Source organism: Balaenoptera ricei, chromosome 16 (genome assembly GCF_028023285.1).
Source record: "Balaenoptera ricei isolate mBalRic1 chromosome 16, mBalRic1.hap2, whole genome shotgun sequence".
NCBI lineage: Eukaryota > Metazoa > Chordata > Mammalia > Artiodactyla > Balaenopteridae > Balaenoptera > Balaenoptera ricei.
The window spans coordinates 33,445,678-33,471,411 of record NC_082654.1 but is presented as its reverse complement, the minus strand read 5'-3'; the positions used below and the strand labels follow the sequence as shown (position 1 = coordinate 33,471,411).

General features: G+C 44.1%; 1 protein-coding gene across 6 annotated transcripts in view; it reads left to right on the top strand.

Moving 5' to 3' along the window:
• Positions 1–25,734, top strand: part of PLCE1 (phospholipase C epsilon 1) — a 315,814-nt gene that overhangs the window by 200,924 nt on the left and 89,156 nt on the right. The gene's annotated exons all lie outside the window — the stretch shown is intronic.

Below are 25,734 nucleotides of genomic sequence, written 5' to 3'. Positions count from 1 at the left end.
AGATGAACCGGTTTGCAGGGCAGAAATAGCAACACAGATGTAGAGAACACACGTATGGACACCAAGCGTGGGGGGGAAAGGGGGGCAGGGGGGTGGGATGAACTGGGAGATTGGGATTGACATATATACACTAATATGTATAAAATAGATAACTAATAAGAACCTGCTGTATAAAAAACATAAATGAAATAAAATTTAAAAATTAAAAACAATATATCCATTATGCACTACCCACTCAGCATACCCCTATTTGCAGGGAAAGAAGGGGCAGGAACTGAGTCTACCAGTCAACACCCATGGCCCTGGGCTCAGCAGCTTGGATTCTATGGGGTGGGGTGACAGTGAGGCTTCTGCTGTTGCTACATACTACATATTTTATCAGGAAGTGTTGTCTTCATTTCTTGGAGGTAGTGATTTCTTGTCTGATCCACCTTCAACTGGGTCATTGCAGCTGGGCAGAGCTCCCAGAGGGGAAGCAGCTACACCCCCAGTTCAGAGTGAAGGGAATCTTCTTAGGATGAGAGGGGAGGATCTATAGCCTGTCTTTCATGGGAGAAATGGCCCCACTCAGGCATAATGGAGTGGGACTGCCCAGCTCTGCATGCCTAATCCCCTTTCTTGTGAGCTTTCTCTACTGCTGGCAACACTTTTTTTCATTTGTTTGTTATTTTCAGTGTTTGTCATTATGTAACAGCTTTATTGAGATACAATTCATATGCCATACAATAGAAATATTTAAATTATATGGTTCAGTGTCTTTTTAGTATAGAGTTGTGCAACCATCACCACAACCAATTTTAGAACATGCTCATTGCCCACAAAAGAAACCCCCTACCCATTGGCAGTCACTCCCTATTCCTCCCTCACCCTAGTTGCTGGAAACCACTAATCTATCTACTTTCTGTCTCTATGGATTTGCATATTCAGGACATTTCACATAAATAGAATCATACAATGTGTGGTGTTTTGTGTGTGGCTTCTTTCACTTAGCATAATGTTTTCAAGGTTCATCCACACTGGAGCACCTATCAGCGCTTCATTCTTTTTTATTGTTGAGTAACATTCCATTATATGGCTATAACTCATGTTGTTTATCCACTCATCAGTTGATGGACATTTGTGTTGTTCTACTTTTTGGTTATTACAAATAATGCTCCTATGAACATTCATGTATAAATTTGTGTGTGGATGTATGTTTTCATTTCTCTTGAGTATTTACCTAGGAGTGGAATCACTGGGTTATATAGTAGCTCAATTCCTAGCATTTTGAGGAGTTGCCAAACTGTGTTCCAAAGTGGCTGCACCATTTTGCATTCTCACCAGTAGCATATGAGGATTCTGATTTCTCCACATCCTTGTCAAACTCTTTACTATTATAGCCATCCTAGCAGATGTGGTGTGGTAGCTCATTGTGGTTTCGATTTCATTTCCCTAAATGGCTAATGATGTTGAATGTCTTTTCATGTGCTTATATTTTTATATCTTCTTTGGAGAAATTTCCATTCAAATCCTTACATTTCTGACAGTGAAGGATTTTATTAAGATACAGTCTCATCCTTCATAGATTGGCTATTGTCATTCTGAATCCTTAAGTAGGAATGTGTGTCCTGGGTAGGGAATGTGAGAGTTCTACTTCTAAGTGTAGACAAGTAGAAAGGGATCAGCACTTAAGACTCTCACTCTAACTGGGGTTTATGTCTGTAAGCAGAGAAAACAGAAAATCAGTTGTTTTCTAGACAAGTGTCCATTCTCAATAGAAAAACTCTGGGCTTGTAGGTAGAAGACCTGAGTTCAGTTCCTGTTTCTGCTTGGTGACTGTGAACATGTTGCTTAGTAGGTAACTTAGCGTCTTTAAACTTTCCTCTCCACCGCCCCCTTTCAGTGATCTTCTTCTCTTTTTTGAAATGAAGTATAATTTGCACACAGTAGAATTCACCCTTTTTTGGTGTACAATTTGCATTTTGACAAATGAACACAGTTGTGTAATGACCACCACAGTCAAGATAGAGAATATTTCCCTCATTCCAAAAGTTCCCTTTGTCCCCTTTGTAGTCAATCTCCTCCCCTACTGTAAACCTGTGTGAATTAATGATCTGATTTCTCTCTTAGTCCTTTTGCCTTTTCCAGAATGTCATATAAATGGAATCTTACAGTCTTTTGAGGTTGGCCTTTTTCATTAAGCATAATGCATTGGAAATTTATCATTGTTATTGTACATGTCAATACTTTGTTCTGAGTAGTATTCCTTGTTATGTATATCTATCATAGTTTTTTTTTTAATCCATTCATCAATTGAAGGACATTTGGATTATTTTCAGTTTTTTTGCAATTATGAATTAAACCACTAAAACATTCTCAAATAGGTGAAGATAGGTGTTCACTTCCCTTGGGTAAATGCTAAACTATTTTGCAAAACATTGTGCAGAGTATCTGTATCATTCGGCATTCCCAACAGTGTGAGAGTTCCAGTTGCTACATGTCCTCACCAGCATTTGTTGTCACAAACCTCAGTTTTTTCATCTGTAAATGGAACAGCGATCTCTACATTCCTCTCTCAGGATTGTTAGATAGAAGTAAAAATGAAATTGCATAAGCAGAAGTGCTTATAATCTGTGAAGTACCGTACCCAAGTAAGAAATGCTGCTGCTTTTGACGATCATGATCATGCCCACTTACATGTAAAAACTTGTTTCCCACATGAGCTAAATGTTTTGGTTTTTTTCCCCCTACATCCTGGCAGACAGAGTGAGTTACAGCAAGTCTAAAGCAACAAGAGGTTTTGCCTTAGATGCATTCCGAAGTTTGTTTTGGCTCCAGTTTTTGAACTTTTCACAGAAGCAGATAAACGGCCAAGATGTAAATCATCAAGTGTGAGTCAGTTTTGTAAAGAGAAATGACCCTATGTGATGGAAATCAGCAGGAGTGGAGTCAGCAGGACAGGCAGTGTGACGTGCTGTGGGAGAAATAAATGCAGGCCTAACCAGGCGGTGTCCCCAGGGTAAGGCATTCATAGGACTGCCGCAGTTAAGAGGACTGGCTGCCTAATATGCCCCATCAGAGTAGGAAAACCGAAAATAAAAGTAATAATTTTAACTTACTCTTTTCATGTTTGAAGTTTACTTTTTTCCACTGTAGAAACAGAAAGGTGTGAGAAACAAACTAGCAAATGTTTTCTCATTGACATCAGTATGAAATAATGATTAGCATAATAGACAAATGGTGACATGTAGAAATACTTATAGATATGTATGAATTCACAGGTCAGTATACACACATATATTTCCTTGCTCTGGCATCTGAGGGCCTAAAAGCAGCTGACACCCCAGTAGCAATGAGCACACCTTCTCCCCAGATCTTGGTTTCTAATTCCATTCTCCAATAAAAGGAACCAGGGCTCCTTGGAGAAATGGCTGATTCTAGGACTAGGGCCAGAAATATACAAGATGAACCTGGAGTAGCTAGTAGTGCTGGAATATAAGTAAGAGGCCAAAAATCCACAGTGATGGGTGTGTTAAAGAAGCACAGGAGTCAACTGAAAGAGCCAGATGAAAGAGTGGGCAAAGCTGGAGCAATTTGAGCAACAAAGTAAAGTACTACAAGTACCTCTGACTTTTCAAAATTTCACTTTACTGCATTTCAATTTTACAAAGGATCTATACTGGTACCTGTTTTTGCTAACCAAGAGAAATCCAAAAAGGATTTTCATTTTTATGAAAAAAGGCAAAAAGCAAAAATGGCATTGAGCATTTGTTTTGCAACGAGCAGTTATAGAGGCAGCGTGCACCACGACCAGCAGTGAGAGTGGCAGCACCAAGCTCCTTCCCTGAGAACTACACTAAACATCTCAGTGCCATAGCTCCGAATTGTATCTGTGAGCATCTGTGCTTTATATCAATTTACTTTGTGTTAGCAAGATGCATCCTAAGGTAATCACTTCTTCTCTTTATGCCATTTTGGTTTACAAAAGGTTTCACAGGAACATACTACTTTCAGATAGCAGGGGAAACCTGTATTAGAGTACAGCCCATCGTGACTTTTTAAAATGAGCATTAGTTAAGTGAAACCCCCAGTGTCAGATGGTGAGCCACTGGTTGGACAAAAGACTGCTAGGGAAAGGTCCTGGAAGAGGTACCCAGCACACCTAGAGGGGCCACATTGAGAAGTCAAGGTAGGTGCAGGTAGTGAGAGAGGCAGGACCTGGGCCATGTGCCTTTATTAGGATCCATGAGTGGAGTGCTTTGGGGTTCCTGGGCCAAAGGAAGATTGGTCGATTCGAAACAAAAAGAGCAGGGTTTTGGTAAGCTCCAGGGGGGTCTTATCTAAGGTGCACAAGGCCTTGAGCAGAGCATTGGGAGAGAGTGCTTATCACAAGAGTCTTTGAGGGAGTCATATCCGAAACCTATATTTACTTGTGATTCTGCAGGCTGTTACCCAGGGCATTGCTGGAGGGAGGGGATAGTGTCAGTTTAATGCTTGGCCACAGAGAATGGCTGCCAAGGCAGCAATATCACAGAGTACCTGAGCTCTCAACCTAACCCAAAGTATAAGATAAATATTCTTGGATCTGTACAGATATAGGTAAATGATGGAGTAAATAAATGGGAAAAATAGGCCTATCTCCTATGCAAAAGAATTTCAGATAATTCATTCTAGAAACTGCCCTCTAAGAGGTGGAGCATGACTCCCTGCTCCTTAAGAGTGAGCTGCGCATAGTGACTTACTTCCAAAGAGGACAGTGTGGAAAGGGAGGGAAAATGAGCAACTTTATAGAATAAGGACACTAGGGAAAAACTGAGGGAAAAAAATGAATAAATTATGGAATTTAATTAATAATAATATATCAATACTGCTTTATTAATTGTGACAAATGTACATACTAACCTAAGACATTAATAAAAGGGGAAATTGGGTGCTGGGTGTATGGGAATTCTCTGTAGTATTCTTGCTATTTTTTGGTAAGCCTAAAATTAAAAGTTTACTGTTAAAAAACTTTTCTTCTCACAAAATAAGAATAGATCTAAAATTTCATTGGTAGATGTATGTATAGAACACTTTGTCCCACTGAAAAATATTCTCTGAAGAATTTTAGTTTAATCTTGATGAGATTTTAAACAAGATAATTTTTTTAAGGTTATATGACATGAATTATGTAAGCTGCAAATGAAACATTTATTTTTTGTTTTGTTTTTGTTGCTCACTTACATACCCAAAGAAAAGGATGACTATAGATATTTTGGGGGCATTTTCTTTCTAAAACTTAAATATGGAGAAGTATTTGGTAAAAAAAAAAAAAAAATTAAAGCCCAGAAGATAATTATTCAGAATATCAGGCACAAAAATCAAAGGCCACTTTTTCTGCCAAGTTAAAAACAAAATCCAGCTTGGTTTTCGCTTGTTTTCTAAAATGTTATTTAGTTTTGCTTTTCAAATTAACAAATAAGAGCAAGTGTACAGATAAGATCAATTTACAAATGGTGTAGAACCCAATATTTTATAATGTGACCATGGCATGTAGAATATATGTCCATATCCAAACATCTGGACCATCTAGGTCAATCAAGATGATTTATACCAAGGGGAAATTTCCATATTCCTTTTATCAACTTAATTTATTCCTGGCCACAGTACCCTCCCCCCCTCCCTGAGATAATAGTGATGCCTTTAAAGGAGATGTAACAGTTTAATCTTCCATTGCTTTCTAGGGAGCTTCCTGTAACAAAGTTTCTGGCAAGATGTTTCACATTCAGATCCAATTCACTGTCTGTGAGGAAACTGAGCCAAGAACTTCACAAACCCCCCCCCATAGAAGCTGATGCCCCCCAGCCTCACCCCCCGCGACTCAGGGCTGCCAGTCACTCACTTTGTGAGGGTCTTTTCTCCTTGGGCTTAGGACTGTAGTCTTTACCTGTTATTACTCTCCAGGGGCACCTTGGCCCATTCTGTGCTCGGCTGGCCATTTATGACTTGATGACAATGTGAGGAAACCTTGGCTCTTTGGCTGCAAGATATGTAAGTCCAGCAGAGTTAGGCAATTACCCAGGTACACAGTTTATTCACTGGTTTGATTTATCCTAACATAAGTCTGGCTCATTACAATTTCAGTCTGAAAACTGTCTTCTCTGCAGCTATGTCTACCCCAGAGAGTAAAGTCTGTCTTCAGTTAAGTGTACCCAGCACCTCTTCAGTACCTTCCATGTACTGATGGTTTTTCTTTATGATTTTGGCCTAGTTCTTTTTTTTTTTTTTTTTTAATTTATTTATTTATATTTTTGGCTGTGTGGGGTCGTCGTTTCTGTGCGAGGGCTTTCTCTAGTTGCGGCGAGCGGTGCCACTCTTCATCGTGGTGCGCGGGCCTCTCACTGTCGCGGCCTCTCTTGTTGCGGAGCACAGGCTCCAGGCGCGCAGGCTCAGTAGTCGTGGCGCACGGGCTCAGTTGCTCCGCAGCATGTGGGATCTTCCCAGACCAGGGCTCGAACCCGTGTCCGCTGCATTGGCAGGCAGATTCTCAACCACTGCACCACCAGGGAAGCCCGGCCTAGTTCTTTAAGTAACCTAGTTACTGACTGGCTACCATGGTTGCTCTAACCTGACTCAGGAATGGTGATAGCCATGATTAGCTGAGCACTTAAACAAGTCTACACTGTGGGCTTTATCCATGTGGCCTTATTAAATCCTCTGCACAGTCCTGGGGTATAACTATTCTTGTTTCCGTTTTATAGATGGGCACACCAAAGCTCAAAGAACTTAGAAAATGTGTCAGAGTTCACACAGCTGGTACCTGGAGAGCTGGGATTCCAGAGAGTCTGTGTGCCTCCAAAACCCATATACGTAGTGGCACTCCAGTCAGTTCTGGGCTCTGCCGTGCTCTCTGCTCCCCCTAACTGTGACCCCATCCTCCACCGCTCTTAGGGACACCTGTCAGTCTGCCCTGAGTATTTGTCCAAATCAGCACTCTTAGACCCATCTTTACACTCACCCTATTTTTCCATACAAGGAAACCTAAAAGTACAAATAAGAATTTTTTCTTCATATTAATGTTTTAGGGGGAAATAATTATTTTAAATCCAATCAATCACACTTGCTTTGGGAGTATAAATTACCATATTTCAAACGTCAAAATGTGGAGCCCTTCAGCTTGCTTTAAACTCATGGTGTCCTTCTTTTTGGTGACCCCACAGTCCACAACAAAAATATCATACTCAGAAATACCTTGTTTCCTCAATATATTTTGTCCATATCCCCGTTATTATGCCTGAGGTCCCAAGTGAATTTGGTAGGTTGCCTACGCAGAAATGATGTGAGAAGTTATCCCCCTCCCTCCCAGATCCAGTCAGCCTTGTGCATTGCTGGTGATGCGTGGGGAGATCGTACAGACCACAGCCTTGACTTCTTTCCCCAAAAGCGGAACACAAAGGAAATCAAGCAGAGTGAATATTCGCAATATCTGAAGGCAGAAGAAATTCTAGTCTTTAATTTGAAATAATATATAGGGTAGTGAGAGAGTGGGAACCCTCAGGTTTTAGTCTGAAAGCTTCCATTAATTAGCTTTTTGTGGCTCTTAGCAAAGGCAGCCTCTCTGAGCCTTATTTTCCTTACGTGTAAATTGTAAAATGTCAATATTGGACTCTTTATTAATGGATTATTTATGTCTCCTCCTTCTTGCAAAAAAAGAAAAAAAATCTCAAGAAGCTTTTAGAAATGATGGAGTAAAAAGGCTAGAATCATGTAAGAAAGGGTAGAACAATACAAGAAAGAACGCTTGTGCAAAAGGAAACTGATACCATTGATTCAAAAGTTGGTCTGAGCTTCCTGGCAGCCTAGGCAAAAAGAGAGAGCGAGAGCGATGATGATACAGTATTATTCTTGTTATCTGAAAAAAGAAAGTTTAGAGAAGAGGGGAAAGAAGAGGAATGAGAGGAGGAGGGCGAAGAGGCAGCAGCACACCAGCTCATCCAAAAATCCAAGCTAAGCTCTGGGAGTAATTTCTTCTATGTGTCCTATAGAAGGTGGATAGTCTCCAAGAGCTGTTTTGAGAACAAAAGCATTTGCAGAAACAGTCTCTGTCTGGCCATATTTTATACTGACCCTCAATAAAAGGACATAATTTAAAAGCATAGCTCTCTAAAGATACGCATGTAGAGAGCTAAGATAATCTACTCCAGGTGTGTTGCTCACTAGAGTCTCGCCTGGCCCAGGGGTAAAGCTTAGAAAATCTCAGGAATGAATGCCTGGTATGACCCTTAGGATGTCTTTCTCAAATACCAGTTACCTCAGCCAGGCTTTTGACAAGCGTGACATGCTACAGACAATTGAAAATTGAGATTCCTGGCAAGGCCCTTTACATATAAAAGTCAAGTTTGTGAAACTTCTCTCCCCTTTCACCACCTTTCTATTCCCCAAGCACTCTCACCTGTCTACTTGCAGAGAGGGCCAATAAATGTTATTATTAGGGTGACCCATAGCGAGGGAAAGAGGGAGGGAATTTCATTTTCTACTGTACAGAAGGCTATATTGTTGGATTTTCTTTTTATAACAAACATGTATTGCTTAAGATAATAAAGTTGAAACTAGGGATCCCGTGAGTGGGGGAGAGAGAGAAGGAGAGAAAGGAGGGGGGAGGGAGGAAGAGAGAATGAAAATGAAATACAGTTGCATGCAAATAAATTTGAAAAAGTCTGTTTAACAAAAAGAAGAAAGTTATGCACATGAAGCCCTAGCGCAGTCCTGTCAGTTAGACATTGCTCCACAAATATTTGTTGAATGACTAAATACATAGAACACAGAGGAGAGGACTGGCCAGCAAGAGTCTGAGGGCAAAGTTGCCAGTTGGCCACCTTGACTAGGAAACAAATGTACTTCAGCTTTTTAAAAACACACTTTGTTGTGAGTGAGGCAGCATCCTAACACCCTTTCCAGGGTGAACATCTCCAACATGCCCTCCTCTCAACCCCCCAGATTCCTAAATGGATCACTAAAGGGGTTCATCTGTCAACTAGAATTATATGTCGAAGGCAGGCTGCCAAAAGCGACTCTTCAGATCCAGCAGAGTTGGAAATGAGCTCTTCCTCCTGTCATCAGACAGCTAGCACTTTTGTTGGCTTCTTGAGGCCATGCTTGGAATATCATTCATTTGTTCATTCAATCATTCATCCAGAAATATTGCTTGAATGCCTACGACGTGCTGGGCACTGTTCTAGGCTCTGGAGATCCTGCGGTGAAAAAAAAAAAAAACAGACAAGAGCCTCTACTGATAGGAATTACATTCTAGTTAGGTGGAGACAGATGATAAGATAAGTAAAGCATATGACTTGATAAGTGCTAGAGAGAAAATAAAGCAGGGGAGAGGGTGGGGAGCGTTGGGGAGGAGTGGCTCTTATAACTTGAAGTAGGGTGGTGAGGGAAGACCTCACGGAGAGCCTAGTATTTGAGTAAAGACAGGAAGGGGTGGAGGAAGTGAGCTCTCTGGACATCTGAAGGAAGAGCTGTCCAGGCAGAAGGAACAGGAAGTACAAATGCCCTGTGGAGATGGGTGTGTGTGGGGGGTCCCATGCCTGGCACATTCAAGGAACAGTAAGGAGGTCAGTGTGGCTGTGGAGGAGGGAGGGGACTAGTAGAAGGTGAGGTCAAGCGGCCTGATGGTATAGAGCTTTTCGATTTAATGGTAGACCATTTCAATTTTACCCAGAACGATATGGGAAATCATTGGAAGGTTTTGACCAGATTGTGTGTGTTCTTTCCTGACTTGTTCTTTCACTCAACCTTGTATTTGAAATTCATCCATGTCGATATGTGTGGTTGATTCATTTTCAATGCTTGATATTATTTTATTGAGTACTCTTTACCTTTCTACCATTGAAAGACTGTTTTTCTCTTTTTTTTTTTTGGTCATAATGTAGATATGTCTCTTTCTATTTGCAGTTGTGGGGAGTAGGGACGGGTATATCCTATTCACCTAAATGCCACATTGAAATAATTTGGGGATGAGTTAAGAGCTAGGGGAACTTCCCTGGTGGAGCAGTGGTTAATAATCCGCCTGCCAACGGAGGGGAAACGGGTTCGAGCCCTGGTCCGGGAAGATCCCACATGCCGTGGAGCAACTAAGCCCGTGCACCACAACTACTGAGCCTGCACTCTAGAGTCTGCGAGCCACACCTACTGAGCCCACGTGCCACAACTACTGAGCCCATGTGCCACAACTACTGAAGCCTGCGCGCCTAGAGCTTGTGCTCCACAAGAGAAGCCAACGCAATGAGAAGCCCTCACACCGCAACAAAGAGTAGTCCCCGCTCTCCGAAACTAGAGAAAACCTGCGTGCAGCAACAAAGACCCAACACAGCCAAAAATAAATAAATTTATTAAAAAAAAAAAAAAAAGAGCTAGGGATCTAGGCCATCCTGTTTCTCCTGTGAAGAGCTGGAATTTATGCCATCAATGGGCAAATCCTATGCAATGTGATCTTCTGATACCCCTTCATAAGGATTCAAAAGGAATGTCAGAATCCCAAAATCTGGTGAGATACACAGCTTGGCCCCATAGGTCGTTCCTGGCCATGTATCAGCAGTGAACAATGGACAAATCTATGTGGCTAAGCTGTTAGCAAATAGCAAAGTGGTCAGTAAAGACTGCCTTCTCCTTGTTTGGAGTTTGAGGGGTGGATAAGGCTGGTGGTGTTGAAATGATGTCCTCAGGAGCCCCAGGGAATATTCCTTGAAGAGACTCTACCCGACTCCTCATCCAGCCTCTCTTCATCAGAGCAGCTCTGCTTATTCAATGTCATATCCTAGGCATCCCCATAAAATCCTGGGGCCCCCAAATTTGAAACCATTTGACTAAGTGACCTCTAAAGTTCTTTACAGCTTTAAAGCTCAGCTGCCGTGCGTGCACACACACACACACACACGCACACACACACACACACAATGTTTAAATTATCTTAATGTCTACTTTTTTATTAGTGAATGTTTTAACAAAAAAGGTCAAATTTACTTTCACAATTATGAAGTTACTAACCATTGTAACTTAAACACAAGACACTACTGGTCCATTTGCAAAGGATGAATAGCCTTCCCTTTCTTGCCCAGCATGGAGGAGTCAGGAGCAGGCGTGCCTCATTGAAGTGAGGGGTGTGGGAGCCACGCAGAGGTACATCAATGGCATGTCAGACAATGTAGGGTGGTGACGGGGGTATGTAGGTGGTGGATGGAAGAGAAGGCCTGGATGGCTGCAATACCAGTTACTTTGAGCAAATAACTCAACTGATTATATAAATAAGTACTAACTATATGAAGGAAAAATATATGAAAGCCAGGTTCATTACTGTTGGAAAAGATACAAACCTAGAAAGAAGAAAGAACCTTGAGGTATTAAAATGGAAATGTAGATTTCATTATGAACTTATGTTTTTTTTTTTTTTTAATTTATTTATTTATTTATTTTTGGCTGTGTTGGGTCTTCGTTTCTGTGCGAGGGCTTTCTCTAGTTGCGGCAAGTGGGGGCCACTCTTCATCACGGTGCGCAGGCCTCTCACTATTGCGGCCTCTCTTGCTGCGGAGCACAAGCTCCAGACGCGCAGGCTCAGTTATTGTGGCTCACGGGCCTAGCTGCTCCGCGGCACGTGGGATCCTCCCAGACCAGGGCTCGAACCCGTGTCCCCTGCATTGGCAGGCAGACTCTCAACCACTGCGCCACCAGGGAAGCCCGAACTTATGTTTTTAAACATATGTAAAGAGATAAATATGGGAATAGTTGTGGGGTGGGGGGGGGGGTTATGTGTGTGTTTTCTAGCTCTGTATGCCTAGGGGACCTAGAAACAATGACATTCCAGTAGCATGAACACACTGAGCACACAGATACTGTATTTTAAATACCATCCTCCACTAAAAGGAAACCAAGGGCTTCTTGGAGAAAAGACTGATTCCATGGCTGGGGCAGGAAAAATTTAAGAGAAGTCTGAAACATCTTGTTATGCTAGAAAGTAAGGAAAAGCTCAAATGATGATGGAGACATGTCAGAAAGACTCAGGATTTGAGCTTCTGCAACAATTTGAACTTCATTATGATAGTCATGGATTCCAATATAGTGGGGAAAATTTGCAATTCGTGAGTCTTTGCTGATTTAAGTGAGTAAATGAATAAATAAATAAGTAAATAAATGGGGGAGAAGGGAGAGCTCATTCTTTTTTTTTTTTTAAACCTACCCCATTTTTTTTTAAATTAATTAATTAATTTATTTTTGGCTGTGTTGGGTCTTCGTTTCTGTGCGTGGGCTTTCTCTAGTTGCGGCGAGCGGGGGCCACTCTTCATCGCGGTGCGCGGGCCTCTCACTGTCGCCGCCTCTCTTGTTGCGGAGCACAGGCTCCAGACGCGCAGGCTCAGTAACTGTGGCTCACGGGCCTAGTTGCTCTGCGGCATGTGGGATCTTCCCAGACCAGGGCTCGAACCCGTGTCCCCTGCATGGGCAGGCAGATTCTCAACCACTGCGCCACCAGGGAAGCCCAAGGAGAGCTCATTCTTACCAAGGAAAGCAGCTAATCAATATAGAAGTAAGGGTGGAAATATAAATCATCAGTTGGCAGCTCTCATAGGGGTAGGTGGCTGATCCAAGTGGTAGTCATCAGTGGAAGGCGGATGGACAGAGGGTTGATGAGGAGCAGGGTTTCAGTGCAGTCACTGAACGACCTCCCCACAAAGCACTAATCAGTTATCAGGGGGCAAATGGTGACTTTATGGTAGAGAAATCTGGGCACATGATCAAGATTGATATGCCCAAGTGGTGCCAAGTGTTGACGTCCTGTGCCCTTTGTTGTGATGCACTGAGCCAAAGCCAGCTTCATTCCGGGGCATTCCTGCCAGAACAGCGTAACCAAAGTCTGGTCATGAGGAAATATCCCACAGACCTAGGTTAAGGGCCATCCTACAGAGTGTAAGGCTGCAATCTTTGAAACTGCAGAGGACATGAAAGGCAGGGAAATATGGAGGAACCATTCCTGACTGAAAAAGACTGAAGAGACCTGAGAGCGAAATGCAGAATCTCCGCACGTAACCCCAACCTCAAGCCCAGACCTACTGAATCAGAACCTACATTTTAACAAAATCCCTGAAGAGTCCTGTACACACTTAAGTTTGGGAATGGCCGAGACCCTAGATCAGCGGTTCCTAGGCTTAATCAGAATCACTTAGGGAAACTTTTTAATAGGACAGATTCCTACCCTCCCCCTCCCCAGATCTACAGAATTAGACACTAAATGGCAAACTCTCACAGGTGGTTCTGTTACCAAGCTACTGGGCTCGAAATGGTACTGTCATATGTATGTGACCAAAGTGGGGTTCATACCACATGGGCCTGGAAACACAGATTGAAGAATCAAGCTAATCATCACCACGACTCCTACTCCAAGCACGGAGAAATGACCCCAAACTAATATTCCAATGCAGGGATGGAATGTACATAAATATTGCTGGTTCACATTTCAGGAGTTTTCCAGGACATTTAAGTGGATTTGAAAAATACTTTTGAAAAGATTGTTTGTACAAACATCATACTCTTTCCAGTCCTTGTTTGGCATAGAGTTTAATCAGATGTAAAATGGTGAGTGTTCTTTGTAAGGTTATATATTTCTTTTCTTCTAAGGCATGTAAGACAAGACATCTGGGTTTTATCAGTAAAATACTAAAACATGTCCAGCATTTTTAGGAAATCTGGGCCTGAGTTTATAAGCTGCAGGTGTTGAATATATTTGATAGAAGGCTATAGTCTATTCATTTAAAGTTAAAAGGAAAAAATTTATGCATACTGATTTTGTTTCAGAAAAATATTTGACTAAAACATGAGTTTTTGACCGTATCTTAGAAAATTAGGAGAAAAGAGAAAGAAATCTTTTAGTCAATCTTATATGAAAATGTCTAGTTTTAAGATGGTCTTATTTTTACATTATACACTGAACTCTCATCAACTCATAGTAAAACTTGCTTTTACGCTCTTATTAATATCTGTTAATTTATCTGTGGACATAAATAGCATCCTCCTTTATTAGTTTCTTTCCTGCCACAAGAAAGATATAAAAATATTGAATTTAAAGAGTGGGGCTGGTGGGCTTCCCTGGTGGCACAGTGGTTAAGAATCCACCTGCCAATGCAGGGGACGTGGGTTCCATCTCTGGTCCGGGAAGATCCCACATGACGCGGAGCAACTAAGCCCATGTGCCACAACTAATTAGCCCGCGTGCCTAGAGCCCGTGCTCCACCACAAGAGAAGCCACGACAATGAGAAGCCCGCGCACCACAACAAAGAGTAGCCCCCGCTCACTGCAACTAGAGAAAGCCCACGCACAGCAATGAAGACCCAACACAGCCAAAAAAAAAAAAAACAGAATAAATAAATTTATTAAAAAAAATAATAATAAATCTTAAAAAAAAAAAGAGTGGGGCTGGGGGTAATATAGGCATATTCTATGTGCAAGTCTAATAGAGCAGAGGCCAGTGAGGGGTGAGGGAGACAATAAGACATTAATTAAATATTGTAATGTCTAAATTCAAAGAAATACCACATTAAATGCAGGTGCCTCACAAAACCAAATGCCATATCTGGAAATCATTGAATACATGTCCATTAATATTGGTAACATTGGCTAACCTTTCTACTGTGCTTCTAAGTATAAGCACTTTCACCTAAATTCCTTTAACCCTGCAATTCTGTAAGGTAGGTGTTGCTGACAGGCCTGCTTGAAATTGAAGGAATAGAAGAGACAAAGTAATTGGCCCAGTATCACAGTTAGTAAATGTTAGAGCTGAGACTTGAATCTAGCACTTCTGACTTTGATCATGGGCTTCCTACCCCCCACCCCCTGCATCTAGGAAAGAATATTTGTTCAGTCAGCACCCCAAAAACATGATCTTGGTTTGGTTTGGGCTTTTGTTCCATTTTGTTTGGGTATAAGATGTGCCACTTTCTAATACTTAAATGGCGGTCTTTACTTCTCAGTCTCTGTCATCTGTACCCAAAGCATTTTCCAAGTAAATATTTCTCTAAAGAGATTTCTTGAGCCAGATATGAAACATGTCTTTAACCCCTCTGGGGTGGAAACTCACCCTCTCTCCACAGGAGAAGCACCCTTAAACTACCAGACCCCAAACAGGTCAGTCACTTTTACAGGAACTGTCAACGCACCCCCAAAACTGTCAACACCCCCCAAACTTCTTTAACTGACTCTCCTGAAGAAAACAAGTAGAACTTCAGCCCACTCAAAATCACTCCGAAGTCCTGCCAGCCATGTGGCATGACCCCAATCTCCAAAATAAATCCCCTCTTCTGCTGGTCTGAAGCTCCCTCCAGCCTCCCCATGCCCAGAGTTTTGAATTCTGCAGCTCCTGTCCTTGGGTTTATGCCCATGAGCTATTCATCAGGGTCCGCAGCCCATAATCCGCCACCATCACCGGTGAGCAGCCGCTGTCTCCCTTCCCAGAAGACACATCCCAACAGAAATCTTCCGGGAGGGCTCTTCCCACCTGCCCCCTCTCCTCAAGGAAGCTTCTTTTTTGTTTTGTTTGTTTGTTTGTTTTGGCCGCACCCTGCGTTGTGCAGGATCTTACTGTGCCCCCTGCTTAGGAAGCGCGGAGTCTTAACCACTGGACTGCCAGGGAAGTCCCTTTCCTAGTTTGTTTTTGTTTTCGTTTTTTTAGAGGAGGCTTCTTGACTCTTCCTTGGACCTCTCCTGCCATCACTGAAGACAAGTAGCAACTGCACCAACTATTATTATTTCTCCCCGTCTTCCTTCCAGCCTCCCTTCTAGAATTCTGCCCCAAATCTCTGTGGGCAGGCGGCTGCCCGCTGAGGGCTTCTCAATGTCCTGACTCTTCTTCCTTTTGTTCCTTGGGTTTTGACCAACTAGGACCCACTACCACCATCTCTTAGGCTCCCTGAGTTAGTGTCTTCAGCAGTTCCTGCAGCTCCAGCTCTCCTCCTCCTCCTCCCCATCAGACCAGGTTAACTCCTTGCTGGCACGTGCCACTTCTTCACCCAGGGGGAGCCTGCCTCTGTGGACCCATGGATGGAGGGAGTGAGACGGGGAGGGGTGGCGGTGCATCAGATCCTCTTCACAGAGATAGCGGAAGCGCAGCAGGTTGTGACTATAGGATGTCCTGAGGTCAGGAGACCTGGGGTCTAGCCCTGGCATTACCACTCACTAGCTAGTTGACCTTGGGCAAGTCACCTGACCTCTCTGGTTCTCTTGGGTTTCTTCATCTATAAAGTAGGGAAAATGAGCTAAATAACCTTTAAGATCCTTGATATATTCGTTGTCACATTGTGTAGTAGAACCACATGGCTAAAGGCCAGTCTGCTCAGCTCTTTCCTCAGGACTGCCTTGGCTGTGAAATAATAATTGCCCACATGCCTTAATCTCCTCATTTTGGATTATAAGGAAAATCTTCTTTGTGTCTTGGTTTTAGAATTCCTACAATAATATATTGATTCTGAATTTATGACACCTGTTACAAAACCATATGCTGCCATTTCTGGCTATTTCTACCTCCTGAAGTCCACTCACACTGTGCAGTTTCTAGAGATGGCGGGATGTGTTCTCAGGTTGAGCAGATGCAGGCCGAGGTCTCCAGAATTACCAGTGGAAATGAGCCTCTGGCTGCGTCGGCTCCAGGCTGTAGGAGCTCAGAGAGACTGGTGCCAATAATCCAGGAGTTTTCTAGATGCTAGTGTTCCTTTGAAAAAATATCATATGGTATAAAGAATTTGGGAAACTCTGAATATTAGCCCCTTCTTGGAGATTTTAAATGATTTTTTTTTAATTTATTTATTTCTATTTATGGCTGTGTTGGGTCTTCGTTTCTCTGCGAGGGCTTTCTCTAGTTGTGGCAAGCGGAGGCCACTCTTCATCGCGGTGCGCGGGCCTCTCACTGTCGCGGCCTCTCTTGTTGCGGAGCACAGGCTCCAGAAGCGCAGGCTCAGTAATTGTGGCTCACGGGCCTAGTTGCTCCGCAGCATGTGGGATCTTCCCAGACCAGGGCTCGAACCCGTGTCCCCTGCATTGGCAGGCAGATTCTCAACCACTGCGCCACCAGGGAAGCCCCCTTCTTGGAGATTTACCATGCACATTAGCATATTTAAAGCTCTAAGAAATCCTGCCAGTGAAGAAATCTTAATTTATCCCAGCATCCCCCAAACCTGTATGGCCCCAGATACTTTCTTCACAAAATACTTAGCATCTGGTAAGAACATGTCCCCAGAACACAGTTTGGGGCACGTTACCACAAAATCTGGCTGACCTGTCTCTATCTGGGTCTTTGGAGCAGAAAGAGAAAACTACAGCTGCTGGAATATTTACTGAGCACCTACTGTATGCAGAATAACATGGGAACAACTCAAAATTGGCACAAGGGTCTGCCTGCCAAGACTTCGAAATCTAAAGCTGCAGACGGACAGGCACACATGAAGAAGCATGCCAGTCAGCAAACAGGACAAATGAAGTGTCAGGTACAGTGTGGAAGTGCTGGAGCCAGGCCCCTGGGCAGTCGTTTGCCTCCCGAAGTAAATTTCTGCACACTCAGCTGTCAGGCTCAAGATCATTGCTTTGCGCCACCAGGGTAGTTACCATTCAACCAGTTACATGACCTCATCAAAGGACAGTCATTGTTTATTTTTATAGATTAGGTGGTTGGGGAGGCACACCACGTGCTTTTATTTTGTGCTGGACATCCTAGAATTTTTGCCTTACATGTACAGCTCTGTTGGGTTTTATTTGGAATTGGGATCTATTCTTTCCCTAGAAAAGGTGACCTCCTTCTCACGAAGTACGAAAGATATTGAACTGGCCAGTGTCCCATGCCGTTGTTTAATTCCACTCTGAATCAAATGTAACTGCTGTCCAATGTACCTGATGTTTCCTGGACAAAGGGCCCTGGTTTCTCAGGGCAGCTGCCCCTTTAGAACCTATCTGTGACTCACTGCTATTTACCAAGCACTTCCCCTCCTACCAAACCATATCCACATGGCCCCAAGTCCTCAGACAGCCCTCTCCCACATCCTCCTTCCCCATCTCCTGTTTCCCAACCCCTCCCTGCCAACTCCTCTTAGACTTTCTATTGATACGTTTTTTTCTCAACTTTTTTCTTACCCCTTTTCTGCCTTCCCTCTACCTCTCCTTTCTGGCCTCTTTAAAAGAAGCGAAGGATCATTCTTTCTTAGAGTTTAATCCTTGGGAACTCCCTCTCTGCTAAACAGAACAGACAAGCTGGCACTGTGATAAGAAGGCCAACGTTGTTTCCACAAAGAAACATCTTTGAAGAAGGAGCTGCTTATTTTTTTCATTATCAGTATTAGTTGACATTTATTGAGTATGTACTCTGCTCCAACCACTAGAGCACATTACATATATTTATTGTATCTTTTATTAGTTACCACACACCCACCCTTATGGCAGGACATTTTATGCGTGAGAAATTGAGTCTCAGGGAAGGTAAGAAACTTGCTCAAGGTCACAGAAATAGTGAAAAGCAGTGCCAAGAGGTGAACCTGCATTTCTTTGGCTCCAAATCCAGTGTTCTCCCTTCTCTCCCCCACCTCCCATTGAAACAGGGAGGCTAAAGAGACAGAATTCTGGTTTTCATCAGATTTATTCCCTAACAAGTTTCATTCACAGAAGCTCACCCCTACACACATGTACTGCACAGATGGCAGATTTAATTATCTTCTTCTTAGTGATCCATTATATCTACCAGGGTCCAACAGGGCAGGATGTCATTGATCTTGGTGGGATGCCAATATCCTTTGTTTCTTCACACAGACTTGTCTTCAGGGGAACATAGACCAACACATGCAAACGATTTTATTCCTCTCCCTTCTCTCCTTCCTGCTTGATCATTGCTATCGGTTTAACTGTTGGTCTCCTGTTACCTGCTCACCATCCGCATTGCGATGGGCAAACATTTGCCATTGGACCCTACAAGTGAAATAGTGACTTGTTGGGCTCAGTTTTCCTTTCCTGTGACAGGTGTCCACCTGCCCTGGGACCCACAGTGATTCACAGCAGGTCTCAGAACCTCCAGACCTGCTCGGTGGCCCTGGAAGACAACCTTCTCTCTCTCCCTTTTCCAAGCAGTGCGGCCTGCAGCCAGTGAGTTCCCCATCGGGGGACTTAAGTAACCAGGGAGGCCATTTCCTGAACATCACTCAGGGCACCTCAGAATGGTCCCAGCTCATTCCAGAGCAGACGAGAAAGCCATCACTACCCTAACTCTCTGATGCCCAGTTCTCTCCGGGAAAATGGAATCTTCCAGTCATGGGCCCAATTGCCCACAGGCCTTCTATGCCATGGCTCCCAGAGTATCCTTTGCCAGCACAAGCCTCTGAGCCTCCTGGGTGAAGAACAAGCAGACAGGTGATTATAGGATGGGGTTGCAGCCTCCAGATGCCCTGGGCACTCAGGCCCTTGGACACTTCTGAGAAGGGCAGCACTGACAGGGAGTTGGCTGCTGTGCTTTGTGTGTGACTCAAAGTAAGAAGTTACTGAGGACCCACCACTCATGCTGGACCCTGTGCTGGGAAATAAATGAGTAAAACAGTGCCTGCCTTCAAGGAGCTCAAATTCCCTGGACAGAGGCCAGGGGGAAAGTGGTCACAGTGCAGTGATAAAGTAATTTTGATTAACCATATGAGGATTCAAGAAAGGCTTCCTGGAGGAGGTGACATCTGGGCTGTTTGGCAGTCAGTTGGATGTGGGAATGGAAGGTGAAGGAGGAGTCAAGGACTGGGATCAGGGTGTGCTTGAGGTGGCCTTGGGCTCTCCAGGTGGAAAGGTCCAGTTAATCTTTGGATATACAGGACAAGAGATAGATATTCGGAGACAGCAGCAGAGAGGTGGGTAAAACCAGATAAGTGAAAGAAATCATCTAAGAAGAGGGTGTAGCATAAGAAGAGATCCAAGAAGGGTCAAGGACAGAGCCCCAAGAAATACCAGCATTCAAGAACTAACTTGTGCCTGCAGAGACAATATTATGAGCCTGGGCTCTGGGCCTGGGCTGCCTAGGTTGGGATTCCTCCCTCCACAACTTACTAGCTGTGTGACACTGGGCAAGTGACTAAACCTCTCTGTTTCCATTTCATCTATTAAATGGGATGATAATGACATACATTTCATTAGGTTGTTGTAGGATTAAATGAATACATGTTAAATACTTAAGAGTTTTTTTTTTTTGAAATGTAATATCTGCAAAGAAGACAGAGTCTATTTAAGTAGACCCTTTTTTTTTTTTAATTAAAAAAGAACAGGCAGAGAATAAGAAATGGTACAAAATGTAGTAGGATTGGAACGTCAGACAGATGAGTGGCGGGCAACAGTGAAAATTAATGCTGGAGGTGTAAATTTAGATCAGATGGTACCGTGCTTGAAGGCCAAAAAGAGAGGTTTAGAGTTTGTTCTATAGACAACTGTGATGCAATTGGAGGGTATAATCCAAGATGTGTTTAGGGCTTCTTCAGAAACCACCTTCAGGTGCCTCCTTTTTTCTGTCTGAGTCTCTCCTAAACACAGTCAAGGTGGAACCATGCCAAGCAGGACCAGGAGTTCGAGAGACTCTTCTGCACTCACTTCACATCAAGGAGGATGCCTGAGCATGTGTAGCTTGATGGCCACTGCATCCTTAGTACAAGACCCTGACATTAAGTCCTGGCCTCTGCTTCAAGGAGCTCACACTTGGGAGAGATTGCTTTAGGACAAGGTACTAGCAATACTCCTATGCATACATGTATATAAATATCTACATATGTATATGGGATTGAGCAATTTAAATAGAAAACAATGGATATAACGAGGAGTCAGGGAAGCCTTCAGAGAAGAGGAATTATGAGTTATCCTTTTAGGACAGGCTTGTGCTTGAGGCACAAACCCTCGTCAAGGCAACCACAGATTCTTCCTGGTTCAGCCTTGGGCTGCTTCCTTCCTTGTAGTTAGGAAGTGGAACTTGGAGACTCCTGTCTTCTGAATTTCTGTGTTCTGCTTCCTGGAATTCAGCTTCTCTACAACTCAGGTAGCAATATTAATAGTAGTTGTAGAAGCAGCAGGTGGCTGCAGTAGTAAACATCTATTGAGCCCTTAACTACACGCTGAGCATCTCATTGAGATCTTAGATACAACCTCCAGGTTCATCCTGACAACAGTCTTATCAGGTAAGTATTATTATTCCCCTTTTGCTGAAAAGGGAATTGAGGCTCAGAGAGGGTAGGTCGCTTGCCTTAGGGACCTGCACAGAGTAACAGTGGAACTGGGAGTTGAAGGCAGGTCCACTCAACTCCGGTGCCCATGCTCCCCACCAGCTATGCTATGCTATCTCCCACTGGCTCCTCCTTCCACCTTCCAAATGGCTGACAGCCCCAGTCTCAAGTACAGTCACAGAGGTGGTGACTTATAGCATTGGACAGGTACTACAGAAGTGATGCTTTCCTGATTCGAGGCTCAGGGGCGCAGAAAGGAACACCGAACCCCTGGGATAGCTCTCAACTTAAGTGTATATAAGAACACCAGGGAGTTATCTAAAAATGCAGATTCCTGGGCTGCAATCTTAGAGAGTCTGGTTTCTAGGTCTGGATGAGGCCTTGCAATCTGCATTTGAGTAAACACCCTACCACCACTCTGGAGATTTTGATGCCGGTGTTCCATGTTGTGAGGAGTACTGCCTGGGCAGGGGCATTGTGTGTGTGTGTGTGTGTGTGCGCACGCGCATGCACACGTGTGTCGATGTATTGCCTGCGTGTGCATGCCACATCTTCTAGTTCAAGGGTTGTTCTAGTAAAGCTCAATGGAGGGCGGGTATAGATGGGCACTGCATACAACCCACTTCAGAGGAGCTTTGTCTAGAGAGACTTTCATTGCCTTCTTTAGATTTCACCATTTGAGGCTGGACTTAGCAGTGAGGGTGACCAGATACCCGTTACAAAGGATCATCTTTCTACGAAAACTTCTGCTCAGCATGTTCAAAAAAACTTTTTGGCAGGAAGTCATTTGTCCCCTTTTTCTGGACCTGGGAACAGCAGTAGGAAGTGTTCAGGCCTTTTCCCAAATATAATATCTGACCATTTGAAGGCTGAGAATCCTTTCTGCCCACGGCCTCCTGGGACTCTGAGTGGCCTGCCTGCTGGTCAGGGGCACCAAGCATCCCCACACTGGGATGTGGGAAAGATGGTCTCTGCCCTCGAGGACTTAAGGTCTGGGGGGGAGACAGAACAGACCCATGTGAAAGAGTCAGGCACACAAATATAACAAAGCTAAGCCAGATGCAAATCCACACAGCTGTGAGAATCCAAGTGCAGACGTGACTCTGGACTCAAGGTCCGACATTCAGTGAAAGAGAAGCAGGAGGAAGTTGCGTGTGGGGTGTCGGTGAGCCACCAGAAAGGCCTTCCCAGGGGAGGTCGCATGCGTTCATTCGTAGACTCTCCTCAAGCACTTACAGTGGGCTCTGCTGCTGGTGAGCACGGCAGCCCCAAAGTCAGCCTTTTGGGGAAGGCTGCCCAGGGAGTCTGGGGCACCACATAATGCACAGCACATGGACCCAGCCCAGGTGGGACATCAGGGCGGGCCTCCTCAAGACAGCAAGGCTTTCATCAGATTCCTGAAGGCAGCCCTGCCCCTGACTTTAGGGAAGGCAGCACGAAGTACAAAGGAAGGCCCACCTGTGGCCTTCCCACCTCCTCTTTCCATCCTGGCTCGTATGCCTGTGTATCATGTGGACACCTCAGGCCTCAAGTGTAAACTCCATCAATACACTACCCTCCCCACTTGGCCAGCCTTCAGGCCTAGAGTTAATGATCTACCCTCAGGAGGACTGATCTAGAAAACAGGGCCTTGCCGGCCTGGAAGTGAGCTGTTTGGACAGGGGATTGGGAATCCTGGGTCTACAGGGGTGAGCGATCTGGAGGTGGGTGCACAGCCAGTGGGCAGACAGGTTCCCTCCTCCCCACAGGCTTCTCACTCTGGGGGGGAACACAGCTGGATGAGGGCCAACATGGGCCTCTGTAGCTCAGGGCGTGGGCAGGGGGTCGGACTGCAGGTCTAAGCACAGTTCTGCCCAAAGGATGAGTCAACGTTAGCTAAATCAAAGGTGGAGGGATGGGGCAGAGGGGGGGGGCTTCCCACAGAAGGAACAACCAGTGCAAGATCCCTAGGGTGGGAAAAGCCTGGTTCACCTCCCTAAAAGCAGGAGTGTGGGGAGAGCCGAGGTGAGACTGGAGAACAGACAGGGGCCTCAAGGGCCAAGATAAGGATTTGACTTTACAAAGGACACAGGCAAGACATGGTGGGCCAGGGAAAGGTCATTTTGAATGGAGCAAGAACGTTCCTCCCAAACGAAGCTCGTGTGATACGAGGAGGCATTTGATGGGAGAAGAGGGAGCAAGCACTTCACTTTGGCTGGGCCTCGGAGTACTGAGAAAGGCCTGAGAAGGAAAGGAAAACAAACAATTGTGGAGGACTTGTAGGCATGTAGGAAGGGGTCAGGGTCATCAGGGTAAGCACAGAGCCTCTGGAAGGAACGCTTAAAGAATGAGGCTGGGAGCCAGCTTCTCTCTTGATGCTGTGCTGACCATTGAAATAAGGCAAAATAATCTGCCACATTTAACACCTTTCTGCTCTAGGACTGCCCCCTATGTTTGAGTCATAGTACTGTACATGTATGCGATTTTTGTGTTTTTCTGTGTGATTTCAGTGTCCTGAAATTTTTTCTGGATTGGCAACACATCGCCTTGTCCACTTAGTAAATAGGACCATGTTTATGCTTTGGGCTACATTTTACAGTCATCACTGAATGCTTGTTTCCTTTTCGTGTCATTTATTTTTTATAATTAGTGCTGACATTCTCGTTACTTAATGCCTATGGAATTATGAATACATTAGGCCACAATAAGAATTGTCCCTGAAGTCTGTAAGCAGATGTTGGGGTGTGTGTGTTTGTGTGTGTGTGTGTGTGTGTGTGTGTGTGTGTGTGTGTGTGTGTTTGTAATAACAGTGCTTACATAATCTCAATAACCAAGCCCTGGGGACTCACACTCAGAGACAGAACAGTTGGCTTAAATTAGGTTTCCATGTGAAATATGGTATCACTATTTTTTTCCTAGCATTGTGGGAAAGTATATGGAAAATGATTTGACTGATAGGAAATAAATCTGGATGTGTGACCAGGACTGAGGCACAAACCACTTGGTGGTCTGTGTCTGCTCTGTGAAGCAGGTCTCTGCAGGGGAAGATATGTTAACCCTTTCAGGTCCCTGCACTAATAAGTCACTGTGTGGTACCAGAATAGCCTGAAAGTACAGAGACTTTGCAAAGACACTGATTTGCCATCAATTTCAACAGGAAAGGAGCTAAAGCCATAGAAAGAATATAGCCAGAGGCCTCAAGAACTAATGCATCGGGTGTCTTTGAAGAACCATTTTAACTTTTCAGGATTTCATTTTTATTTTAAGGAGATGGATTTGGATTTCTAGCCCAGAGTCAATGATGTTATGATTCTGAGTGTTTTCTGATGATTTCTTAGAGCAGGATAGGGCTTATCAAAACTAATCACACCAAAGGAAGAATTGGTTGGAAACATTAATAACATTCAGTCTTTACTGGCAAAATAATGTCTTGGTCTAGAGAGCCAGAGTTTCACCAGCCTGGTGACTTTTAGCTGGGTAACCAGGTGAAGGGACAAAGCTTGGAGACAGTGAGCCAGGGATTGCTCACAGCTGCAGGTGAGGGGCTGGTTCTGGGAATCCCAAAGGGCTCCTGTGTGCTCAAAGCAGTCCCAGGAGATCAAACGAATGGTTATCTTCTTCCAAGAGGCTCTTAATTCCTTGCAGGATGATCTGGACTACAGCTTGTCCTAGGGGTCTGATTCCAGATCTGTTCTCCTGATGTTTCACGAGAGTTCAGCCAAGTCCAGAGCAGGTAGAGATCGGTGGTGCCTGCTCAGAGCCCACTGGACTTGTGCTGGGCTCAGGGGTGGCAGGTGGCCCATCACATTTTGCTTCAGCAAATTTCAGAAGGGAAGAGACCGATTGTTACTGCAGTGCTCCTGGCTGCTACCAGATTATAACCCTGTTTTAGCACTGAAACTCTCTGTTGCTATCTCCCTTTTTGTTTTTGTGTAGGGAGAGGAAAGACATGTTCAGCATCGATCTCTTCTGTTCTGCTTTTTAAATTTTTTTAATCATTTTTTGGTACTCTTCTTGGTACCTTCTCCTTTGATTCCATCTCTGTCTTCAAATGTGCATCTCTTATTGAGTGCTTAGAAGGACCTACCAGTGCCAGCCAAGTTTACAAAAACTAGCTCCCTTCATCAGCTGAAAGAGCACCAGCCTGGGAGTCCTAGCTTTGACATCAACAAGAATTGTGACCTTGGCAAATCATTTCTCCCATGAGCCTTGGATTCTTGATCTGGAAGAATGGGGTTGGACTGCCCTCTGTGGTTGCTGCCAGCACTAAATGCCATTCATTCCTCTCATTTTATTTGGAGGGAGGGAGTCAGGGAAGTGGTTGCGTTAGACCTTGAACTCTTTTTTCCCGGCAGGCTTCTCTGTTCAGGCTTCACTCCCGCTCAAGCCAGGGAAATGAGTTGCTCCCCAGGTTTCAGCACTGTTGCTAAACCAAGTACAACTAATGGGCCATGTGGGGTCAAGACCAAGGCTTTGATCTATTAACAACTGAACTTACCAGCCCAGACCTTAGCCAGGATGGAGAAAGTAACGTAA